Source organism: Triticum dicoccoides, chromosome 5B (assembly GCF_002162155.2).
Source record: "Triticum dicoccoides isolate Atlit2015 ecotype Zavitan chromosome 5B, WEW_v2.0, whole genome shotgun sequence".
NCBI lineage: Eukaryota > Viridiplantae > Streptophyta > Magnoliopsida > Poales > Poaceae > Triticum > Triticum dicoccoides.
In genome coordinates this window covers 461,825,790-461,837,561 of record NC_041389.1, presented here as the reverse complement: position 1 = coordinate 461,837,561, position 11,772 = coordinate 461,825,790, and the positions used below count along the sequence as shown (strand labels likewise).

At 41.0% G+C, this 11,772-nt stretch overlaps 1 pseudogene; it reads right to left on the bottom strand.

The window, feature by feature from the left end:
• Nucleotides 1-5,287: 5,287 nt before the first annotated feature.
• Nucleotides 5,288-11,772, bottom strand: part of LOC119309742 — a 41,158-nt pseudogene continuing 34,673 nt past the window's right edge.

Genomic DNA, 11,772 nt, shown 5'->3' with positions numbered 1-11,772 from the left:
TTAGTGATCAACATAGTATTATTTCTTGCAATGATCACATATATTCCCTCCGTTTTCATTTACTTCGCATATTAGATTTTACTGAAGTCAAACTTTGTAAAGTTTGATCAAGTTTATAGAAAACAATACAAACATTTACCATAGCAAATCTATATTATGTGAAAGTACATTTAATAATGAATCTAATGGTATAGATTTGTCATTGTATATGCTAATATTTTTGTTTATAAACTTTGTCAAAGTTTACAAAGCTTGATTTTGACCAAAGCTAATACGCGAATTAAATAAAAACGGAGGGAGTAAAAGGAACACTTTCGTGAAATATTCTTTTTTTGGCAATGAGTGTGCCGTATAAAACTAGTCCATCATTTGAAAAATAGTTGTTTGAGGTTAAGACTTTTATTGTACATGGAAAACCCCAATGAACCCAACATGGCAAGTATGACACATCACAGAGGCTTATTATCCGGCCAATGCTGAGCCATCGCAAGACTGTGTGCGCCGCCCCCGACGCGACCTGGCGATCCATCCATTGAAAGTCAGATCGATTTATTCCGCTGCAGCCGTGATCCACCGAGTCCGACTGGAGATCTATTTGCGCTGTTGTGTCACCCTGAAAAGGCGTGCACTTGTCCGATCCGCCGAGACGAAGGGTGGTCTCCTTGCTCCTGTATAAAGCGCCAGGAACGGAGCCACTTCAAATCCCGAGGGATTCATCCACTGCTGCTACCTTTTTCCTTGACATGAAGCCGATCAAGTACTGGTACTACCAGCACTAGTACGTGACGAAGACTAGTACTAATTGAGTACTAGATCAGATATTCAACTGATATTCAACTTCTTCTGCTACGTCCACACCCAGCGTCTATCCAGTTTTATCGACTCATGGCACCCATGAAGTACGATCTTTCGTTGCTGGACCGTGACACAAGGTTTACCCTATGGCAAGTCAAGATGCGGGCGTTGTTGGCACAGTCCAATTATGATGTAGCACTGGATAGTTTTGGAAAGAACAGAATTCAGGACTGGACTGATGAGGAGAAAAGAATTGATCGTAAGGCTTTGTCAAAAATTCAACTCCATTTGTATAGTAATATTTTGTAGGAAGTTTTGAGCGAGAAAACTGCCGCCGCTCTATGGTTAAAGCTGGAAGGGATTTGCATGACTAAAGATCTCACCAGCAAGATGCATCTGAAGCAAAAATTATTCCTGCACAGGTTACCCGAGGGAGGTAATGTTTTGAATCATATTTCAGAATTTAAAGAGATCATATCTGATCTAGCTGCAATGGAGGTTAAGTATGAAGAGGAAGATACTGCTTTAATGTTACTTTGTTCACTGCCGAGTTCTTATACCAATTTTCGAGACACCATATTATACAGTCGTGATACTCTCACACTTAATGAAGTTTATGAAGCTTTGAACTCTAAGGAGAAGATGAAACTAATGGTGCCTCATGATGGTTCAAGTTCATCCCAAGCAGAGGGATTATCTGTTCGTGGCAGGACAAAGGAGAAGAACTCCAATAATGGAAACAAAGGCAAAAGTAAGAACGGCCACATGGGCCGGTCGCAATCCAGAGACAAGAAGTATTGCAGATATTGCAGGAGAGACGGGCATGACATCTCAGAGTGTTTCAAGTTGCAGAATAAAGAAAAGAGGAAAGGTAACAAACAAGGTGAAAATTCTGCTAACGTTGCTCGTGATGATAGTTCCGATGATGCTCTTGTCGTTATTGCTGGATGTGCTGAGACCAATGATGAATGGGTACTTGACACTGCATGTACTTTCCATATGTGCCCGCATAGAGATTGGTTTAATACTTTTGATTCCACTACCGCTGCTGGTTCCGTTTTGGGTTTTGATAATTCACCATGCAAGATTGAAGGCATAGGTTCTATTCGAATCAAGATGTTTGATGGCATAATCAGAACTTTGACAGATGTTCGGTATATTCCGAAGATGAAGAGAAATCTTATTTCTATGAGTGCCCTTGATGCAAAGGGGTACAAGTATTCAGGTGGAGATAGTGTTTTGAAAGTCACCAAAGGTTCCCTTATTGTGATGAAAGGTGATTTAAGTTCGACCAATGGTCTTTATTACCTTCGAGGTTCTACCATTTCAGGTAACGCTACTCCAGTTGTTTCAAAGAATTCTGATTGTGATGCTGCTAACCTTTGGCATATGCGTCTTGGACATATGAGTGAACTTGGTTTAGCAGAGTTAAACAAGAGAGGTCTCCTTGATGGATATGAACCTGGTAAATTGAAATTTTGTGAGCATTGTATCTTCGGCAAGCACAAGAGGGTGAAGTTCAATACTTCGAACCATACAACTGAAGGTATTCTTGATTATGTGCATTCTGATTTATGGGGACCATCTCGCAAGAAGTCATTAGGTGGTGCAAGTTACATGCTGACTATTATTGATGATTATTCAAGAAAAGTTTGGCCTTATTTCTTGAAGCATAAATATGAAGCATTCTCAGCATTTAAGGAGTGGAAGATTATGATTGAAAGACAAACTGAAAAGAAGGTAAAGATACTTCGCACTGATAATGGTATGGAATTCTGTTCTAAGCAATTTAAGAATTATTGCAAGTCTGAAGGCATTGTCAGACATTACACTGTTCCTTATACTCCTCAACAAAACGGTGTTGCTGAGCGTATGAACAGGACCATTATTTCCAGAGCCCGTTGCATGTTGTCCAATGCAGGTTTGCATAGGCGTTTTTGGGCTGAGGCCGCTTCCACTGCTTGTTATCTCATTAATCATTCACCATCTATTTCTCTTAATAAGAAAACTCCAATTGAGGTATGGTCTGGTTCACCTGCTGATTATTCACAGTTGAGAGTTTTTGGTTGCACTGCTTATGCTCATGTTGATAATGGAAAGTTGGAGCCTAGGGCTGTTAAGTGCATCTTTTTTGGTTATAAGTCTGGTGTTAAAGGTTTTAAATTGTGGAATCCTGAAACCCAGAAGGTTGTTATTAGCAGAAATGTTATCTTTAATGAATCTGCTATGTTACATGATGTTTCATCTACTAATGTTCCCGTTGAGAGTGAACAACAGCCTACTATTCAGCAGCCTACTGTTCAGGTGGAGCATGTTATTGATTCAGGTGATACATCTGGTAATGAAATTTTTGATGCACATGATGAACCCGTCGTTAATGATGATCATGTCACTCCCACTCCAAATCAGCCTATTGTTCCACCTAGTTGGAATCTTGCACGTGACAGAGTTAGACGGGGTATTAATAAACCTAACAGGTTAATTGAAGAGTGCAATATCGTTTCTTTTGCTTTATCTGTTGCAGAAGAAATTGAAGGTAATGCTGAGCCTTCTTCATATTCCGAGGCTATTATTTATGGTGATAGTAATAAGTGGATGACCGCTATGCATGATGAGATGGAATCACTTGAAAAGAATGGCACTTGGGATTTAGTAAAATTTCCTAGAGAGAAGAAACCTATTCGTTGCAAGTGGGTTTTCAAGAGGAAAGAAGGTGTTTCTCCTAATGATGAGACAAGATATAAAGCAAGGTTAGTTGCTAAAGGTTATAGCCAGATTCCAGGTATTGACTATAACGAAGTCTTTTCTCCTGTTGTGAAGCATAGCTCTATTCACACTTTACTCAGTATTGTTGCCATGCATGATCTTGAGCTTGAACAATTGGGTGTTAAAACTGCATTTTTACATGGAGAATTAGAAGAGGATATTTATATGGAACAACCTGAAGGTTTTGTTATTCCTGGAAAAGAAAAGCTTGTCTGTAAGTTAAAGAAATCTCTTTATGGATTGAAGCAATCCCCTAGACAGTGGTACAAGAGATTTGACACCTTTATGCTCTCTCAAGGTTTCAAAAGGTCTAATTATGATAGTTGTGTTTATTTGAAAACTGTCAATGGTTCAACTATTTATTTGCTCCTTTATGTTGATGATATGCTTATTGCTGCAAAGAGTATGTCAGATATTGATGAACTAAAGAAGCAATTGAGTAATGAATTTGAGATGAAGGATTTGGGTGCAGCAAAGAAAATACTTGGCATGGAAATATCCAGAAATAGACCGTCTAGAAAAGTATATCTAAGTTAGAAGGGATATATTGATAAAGTTCTTCGTCATTTTAATATGCATAATGCCAAGCCGGTGAGTACTCCGTTAGCTGCACACTTCAAATTATCATCAGCTTTATGTCCTAAGTCAGATGCAGATATTGAGTACATGTCTAGAGTTCCCTATTCGAGTGCAGTTGGTTCACTTATGTATGCCATGGTTTGTTCTCGTCCGGATTTATCATATGCATTGAGTGTTGTCAGTAGATACATGGCTAATCCTGGAAAAGAGCATTGGAAAGCAGTTTAGTGGATTTTCAGATACCTGCGAGGTACTTCTAATGCTTATTTACAGTTTGGGAAAACTAGAGATGGACTTGTTGGATTTGTTGATTCTGATTTTGCTGGTGATTTGGATAAGAGAGGATCGCTCACAGGTTATGTTTTCACCATTGGTGGTTGTGCTGTGAGTTGGAGAACAACTTTGCAGTCTATTATGGCCTGTTCCACTACTGATGCCGAGTATATGGCTATTTCTGAGGCATGCAAAGAAGCTATCTGGTTGAGAGGTTTGTACACTGAGCTTTGTGGAGATTCATCTTGCCCTACCATATTTTCTGATAGTCAAAGTGCCATATATCTTACAAAGAATCCAATGTATCATGAGAGGACAAAGCATATTGATGTCAGATTCCATTATATTCGAGATGTTGTTGCTGAAGGCAATTTGAAGGTATGCAAGATAAGTACTCATGATAATCCTGCTGATATGATGACAAAGCCAGTTCCTACTAATAAGTTTGAGCTTTGCTCAGGCTTAGTTGGTATTTCTCACTAGTCCTATGGACTTTGACGCACAAGGTGTTTATGCTGATTTGGATGGAGTTATTCACTTTCTTCGACTACTGGAGGGAATATGGCTCAAGGTGGAGATTGTTAAATTGTGATCCAAATTCTAGTACCTGGTTGACTAGACGTAGTACAACCGGTATGGGCATTGTGTTGACGTCGACGCGTACGAGTACAACTCGTTTACTTGTCCTCCAAGGACTCTCATGTATTGCCCTCTTATATACCCCATGTAGTCGCACCTCAGACGGTATGTCGTCTCGTGCTTGTAATACTCCTCCATCATAGTGATTGCGCCTTCGTGCGTCCGTGGTTTTCTCCCGCAAGGGTTTCCACGTTAAATCCCTGTGTCTCTTTGTCTCGTTTATTCTCGTTATTATCTAACACTTAGGTCGATATTCTATGGCTGAGTGCCCACCACCCTGTGTAAGCAATGAAACAATAATTATTGCAGCATCACATTGTTTCTTCTATCCAATCCTAGCAATAACTTTATATCATGGAATGGAAAATACAAGATAATGTACCTTTAATGTCGCAAATGTCATATGGTTGGCGTATGTGATTGTAAATCTACACCAAAGACAACATAACAAAAAAGTTTGAAATATCAAGCATGTACATCTTTTCACGAATTCATTTGCTCTATTGATGTGAACCTTTTCTGGTCTATGTTAAAACTACTCTACATCCTAGTGTGTGGGGCACTAAAATAAATAGAAATATTAGATTACTCTTCTTATGAATGATAATACTTATATACATAGACAAATTTACCCTCCCGCCTGACCACCGAGATGCCATGCTCTCCAGTCATCAACTATCGAGAAGTTGAAGGATCTAATCCATGCATGTGTGCTCAAAAATGGAATCCACATATCATGGTCCCCGCTGCATTTAGAGGTCATTATTTCAAGATGCAGATCAAGTTTCAATCAACACATGTAAATACAAAGCAGAGAAAAATCACACCTGAACACAAGTGCACGGTAGCCCCTTCTTGTGAGGTTGAAATGGTACTCTATGCTGCTCGGGGCATCAAATGAATAGGGCATACCTTTTCTGCATCTCTTAAACTCTCCAATTGTTCCCTAGATGGATGCAAAAAGTCAACGAGTCAACAATGATTGGATGTTTGGAGATCCTACAACAATTATCTATGCAAAGGTTAAGGTGGTGCTCAGGTGTCTACTCCCAATACCTAGAAGTTCCCCTATTGTCAAAGCATCATTTATTTTTATGAGTCCGAACTAGAACGATGTGAAATAAAATTTTTACTCAATTCTAGGACAATTTAGGGGGTGTTTGGTTCAGAAGTCCTAGGACTTTTTCTAGTCCCAGGGACTAATCAAAAAAGACTCTCTAGTAGAGTCTTTTTCTAGTCCCTGTAGAAAAAGTCCCTCCCGTTTGGTTCCTAGGGACTTTTTAGGGACTTTTTCTAGTCTCTGGGACTAAAAAGTCCCTGAACCAAACACCCCCTTACTCAATGTTCTTGCCTGAATTGCGCCGAAAGTATTGAATACCTGCTCAAGCCAATCCATCCTCAAGTCTGAATTGATGGAGAGAGGACAACATATTTCAATACTCCCCCTCACATCTAGACATTTTAGTCCTTGGACATGGGATCGATGTAGGCCACATAATATATATTTTAATACCGCACTGGTAGGGTCTTGAACTTGAGACCAGTTGGCTCTGATACAATATTTAATTCATGCTATATCCAATTTAGCCAAAATTCTAAACCGATGTTGAGAGACGGACAATATATTTCAACAGAAAGGCCCGCTAAACCAGCATTAATTCGACATGACAGTTGGACTACCATAAACATGGCAAAAGCTAACATGCACTAAGGTTGTCAAATCCAATAAGCGATGTGCGCAACTACTAGTAGTTGCAATTAATTAATTCATTCAAATGACATGATATGGACGCAAAGAAAATTAAATATGCCATATGCTAACTACTTAATCATGTATATATAGTTTTCTGAGCTACTACAAAGGGAAAATATGTCATATGGTTGGTTACCTGCTTTACGCCAAGAGCATATCTGGTGAAGTCGATATTCGCCCAAATATCAGATAGGTAGTAACGATATGCCTACATATGAGAATGCAATTGTAGGCAAAGTTCACATCACATAAATATAGAAACATAATATTAATTGAACTAAAGAACATTTCTATAAAGTTACTAGTTTAGGGTAAGTACAAGAGTAACCTACATTACAATTGATGGCAGGTTGTTGGGTAGATAGCTCACTTTGCTGGGTGTATTCTTCTGACAGAAATCTATGTCTTAACAGATCGTGTTCACATTTGACACCCAGGATGTGTTCTTTTTCAATTTCAGAAATGAGTTGCAATTAATACATGGACCAATATAATTAACACAAATAAAATGGTAGCCTGTAATAATTATTTTTCTTGAACCTAGTAAGAATCTTACATCTTCAATAGTATTTAGGACCATGGCACACATTTTATTCCTTGGTCTTATATAGCGTCCTTTACAGTTCCTCACTGCTGCCTTTGAAAAAGGAGAAGGAAAAAAATTGTTACCACTGCAATAGGTGAATGTGCGTGAATGTGGAATTACCTCGTATATTTGACTAGATATAATTCCAACACCATGAGCATACGGTATTTGGAAATTGTTATCATAAAACATGGAGTCTGTAATTGGGTTGCCGACTAGATAGCCCTACAATTAGTGAACACAGTAAAGAATAAGGATAATGGTAACACACTGTGTATTCCTTACTATTATTTGGTGTACTTTATTGAATGAAACTATTAGTTACTTGAATCTTAGTGAACTTACTTGCCTTGAGATTAATCCTGGGTTGCTTCCCTTGTTTGATTTCTGAAGCCAAAATGAAGATCATGTTAGGACTAACTACTAGGATAGGAGGCCATGATTAATCGCAAGTAACTCCAGGCATGAATTGGCACAACTGTCTATCTACTACATATACAGACTGATGAATTTTAATACCTTTTATATATACTTTTCTACATTGATTACTAGATTATTGTATCAAAATTTATTTTAGAATATGTGTACAACAATTTCACAATCTTTGGGTGGGATTTCTTAACTCCCAGCTTATCCTTGGCAAGCCAGATAAGATTCTTTGAAAGCTCACCAACCTCAGGCGAGCACTCTTCCTCCTCGTGCAATTCCTCCGCATCACATCCACAAGAATGACTCCTGTTGTTTGCAAGCCATGGGCCACCCAAGAGCAAGTTATATTCTTGGCTTGTCATTTAGGTACGTATTTTGATGGCCAATTGGTTGCAAAAGAGAGGTTAGCCCAAATGTAGGGTTTGTAAGCTTCACAACTCCAATTCTGAAACATTAATAAATCTTCTTTTCAAGAGAAAATTCTCTAGACATATTTTGGTGGGGGTCGCATCATGGTTAGGCCTCCATGACTTCCATCCCAATTCGTGGAGCAGCGATACATCCGTCAGTTCGTTGTGGACGAATGCCACCACGAGAATCACCAAGCAAAGAACCGGTGATCGTGGCTAGAATGACCAAACCCAACCTAGACTAGACAAAAGGTACAACACAAGGCATGGAAGCAAGGACCATCTACTACAAGAACCTGAAACCCAGTCTGCAACAATGCGACCAAACTCGACAACCATCATGATGAAAATGGCATCGACTAAAGGTAAAGCATCATAGGGACAAATTCATCACTAGCCTTGAGCTAAACAACTTGCATGAGCATAGGCGCAAACATCTTTGAGAAATTAGGCCACTAGCCAAATGATGTTGAACCTACGCCACCCATTCTGTAGAAGGGGGACCACGGGATGGACACACATACTGGAGGGAGCAGGAGGGCGCACACATGTACTAGGGATGAATACAATCACGACCTACAACCTACGAGGGCAGGGCAAAGACACACCCCATGAGTAGCACAAAACGAACTTCCTTTAGTGTCCGAGTTGTTGTGAGGTAAAACCCTGAGCACCGACAAATGACCAATGAACAACCATAACACAACCATGACCAAAACCACCCACTGGCTGGACAGGAGTCAAACGTAGGTGGATGTGCCAGATCTGGCTGAACCACCGCTAGACCAGGCTCATAACAACCAAGATAACCTATTCCACGACCAAATAATGAACAAGATAGCTGCAGACATAGACATGTAGACTAGATGCCATGCAAGCGATGATGATGATCCAGGGCGAGCCGCCGCAGCTGACAACCATGTCAACTGGCGGTGTGATACGTCTCCAATGTATCTACTTTTCCAAACACTTTTGCCCTTGTTTTGGACTCTAACTTGCATGATTTGAATGAAACTAACCTGGACTGACGCTGTTTTCAGCAGAACTGCCATGATGTTGTTTTATGTGTAGAAAAGAAAAGTTCTCGGAATGTCCTAGAAATCCACGGAGGCACTTTTCAGAATTAATAAGAATTTTTGGCGAAAGAATCAAGGTCGGGGGGGGGGGGCATGGGCTGTCCACGAGACAGGGGGCGCGCCCTCCTATCTCGTGGGCCCCCTGGACCTCCTCCGAGCTCAACTCCAACTCCATATATACTGTCTTGGGGAGAAAAAAACCAGGGAGAAAGTTTCATCGCGTTTCACGACACGGAGCCGCCGCCAAGCCCTAATCTCTCTCGGGAGGGCTGATCTGGAGTCCGTTCGGGGCTCTGGAGAGGGGGATTCGTCGCCGCCGTCATCATCAACCATCCTCCATCACCAATTTCATGATGCTCACCGCCGTGTGTGAGTAATTCCATCGTAGGCTTACTGGACGGTGATGGGTTGGATGAGATTTACCATGTAATCAAGTTAGTTTTGTTAGGGTTTGATCCCTAGTATCCACTATGTTCTGAGATTGATGTTGCTATGACTTTGCTATGCTTAATGCTTGTCCCTAGGGCCCGAGTGCCATGATTTCATATCTGAACCTATTATGTTTTCATGAATATATGTGTGTTCCTGATCCTATCTTACAAGTCTATAGTCACCTATTATGTGTTATGATCCGACAACCCCGAAGTGACAATAATCGGGATACTTCTCGGTGATGACCGTAGTTTGAGGAGTTCATGTATTCACTATGTGTTAATGCTTTGGTCCGGTTCTCTATTGAAAGGAGGCCTTAATATCCCTTAGTTTCCGTAAGGACCCCGCTGAACACGGGAGGGTAGGACAAAAGATGTCATGCAAGTTCTTTTCCATAAGCACGTATGACTATTTACGGAATACATGCCTACATTACATTGATGAATTGGAGATAGTTCTATATCACCCTATGTTATAACTATTGCATGAGGAATCACATCCGGCATAATTATCCATCACTGATCCATTGCCTACGAGCTTTTCACATATTGTTCTTCGCTTATTTACTTTTCCGTTGTTACTGTTACTGTTACAACTACTACAAAAACCCAAAAACATTTACCTTTACTGTTGCTACCGTCACTATTATTATCATACCACTTTTGCTACTAAACACTTTGCTGCACATACTAAGTTATCCAGGTGTGGTTGAATTGACAACTCAACTGCTAATACTCAAGAATATTCTTTGGCTCCCCTTTTGTCGAATCAATAAATTTGGGTTGTACTTCACCCTCGAAACCTGTTGCGATCCCCTACACTTGTGGGTTATCAAGACTAATTTCTAGCACCGCTGCCGGGGAGCATAGCTCTATTCTCTGAGTCACTTGGGATTTTTATCTGTTGATCACTATGAAGAACTTGAAAGACGCTAAAACCAAGATCTATCCCTCAACTACGAGGGGAGGTAAGGAACTGCCATCTAGCTCTGCACTAGATTCTCCTTCTGTTATGAGTAAGTTTGCGACACCTGAACCTGCTACTGCTATGAATTCTGATATGTCGCATGTTATTGATGATGCCACTTCTTCTATGCATGATGAAATTACTTCTGTGCGTGATACTACTTTGCCATTAGGTGAATTTCTTGATGAACAACTTGCTAGAGTTAAGGGGAATGATATTACTGAAGATCCTATTACTGATGATAGTGATGATGAACGTTCCCCCAATGATTATGTATTACCTGTTGTTCCTAAGGGTTATGTCATGAATGAAAAAGCTGCTATGGAACTTCTTGCTTGCAATGATAGAAATGATCTTAAGAAATTATTAGCTAAATGGAAGCAGCAGTCTCTTAATGTAACGCCCCGGATCCGATGCGCCAGGTGTCTTCCAGTTATTCGTCGTTATTGCCATGTATTTTGCTTGCGAGTTGCATTTTGCCATGTCATCATGTGCATTGCATTGCATACGTGTTCGTCTCATGCATCCGAGCATTTTCCCTGTTGTCCGTTTTGTGATCCGGCACTCCTATGTCCTCTGGCGCCCTCTTCTACCTCGTTTCGTGAGTGGCCGAGAAATGTTCTCGGAATGGGTCGAAACTTGGCATGCGATCTTATTATAGTGTAGACAGAGCGCCTGTCAAGTTTCGTCGCATTCGGAGCGCGTTTGACTGCCCAACCGCCATCCGTAGCGACACTGTTGTCGGTTTATTCGTCGGACGTTTTCGGTCTCCGGAAACCCATGCCGGGTTGACCTCTCTTCTCTTCCTACATCCCACTAATCTCTCATGCAGCCCACCTGAACCCCCCCCGTTCCGGACCGTGAGATCGCGATCGAAGGGTCCAGAAACCCCACTAACCCTAGCACATACCCTATTTATACACCCCTTCCTTCCAAAAATGGGCTACCCTAGTCTTCCCCTACCCCTAAACCCCCTTCTCCTCGGATCCGCCGCCGACCACCTTTCCCCGCCACTTGTCGCGTCGCCATTGGCCCGCGCCGCCGCAGCCACCGCTCTCGGCCTCTCCC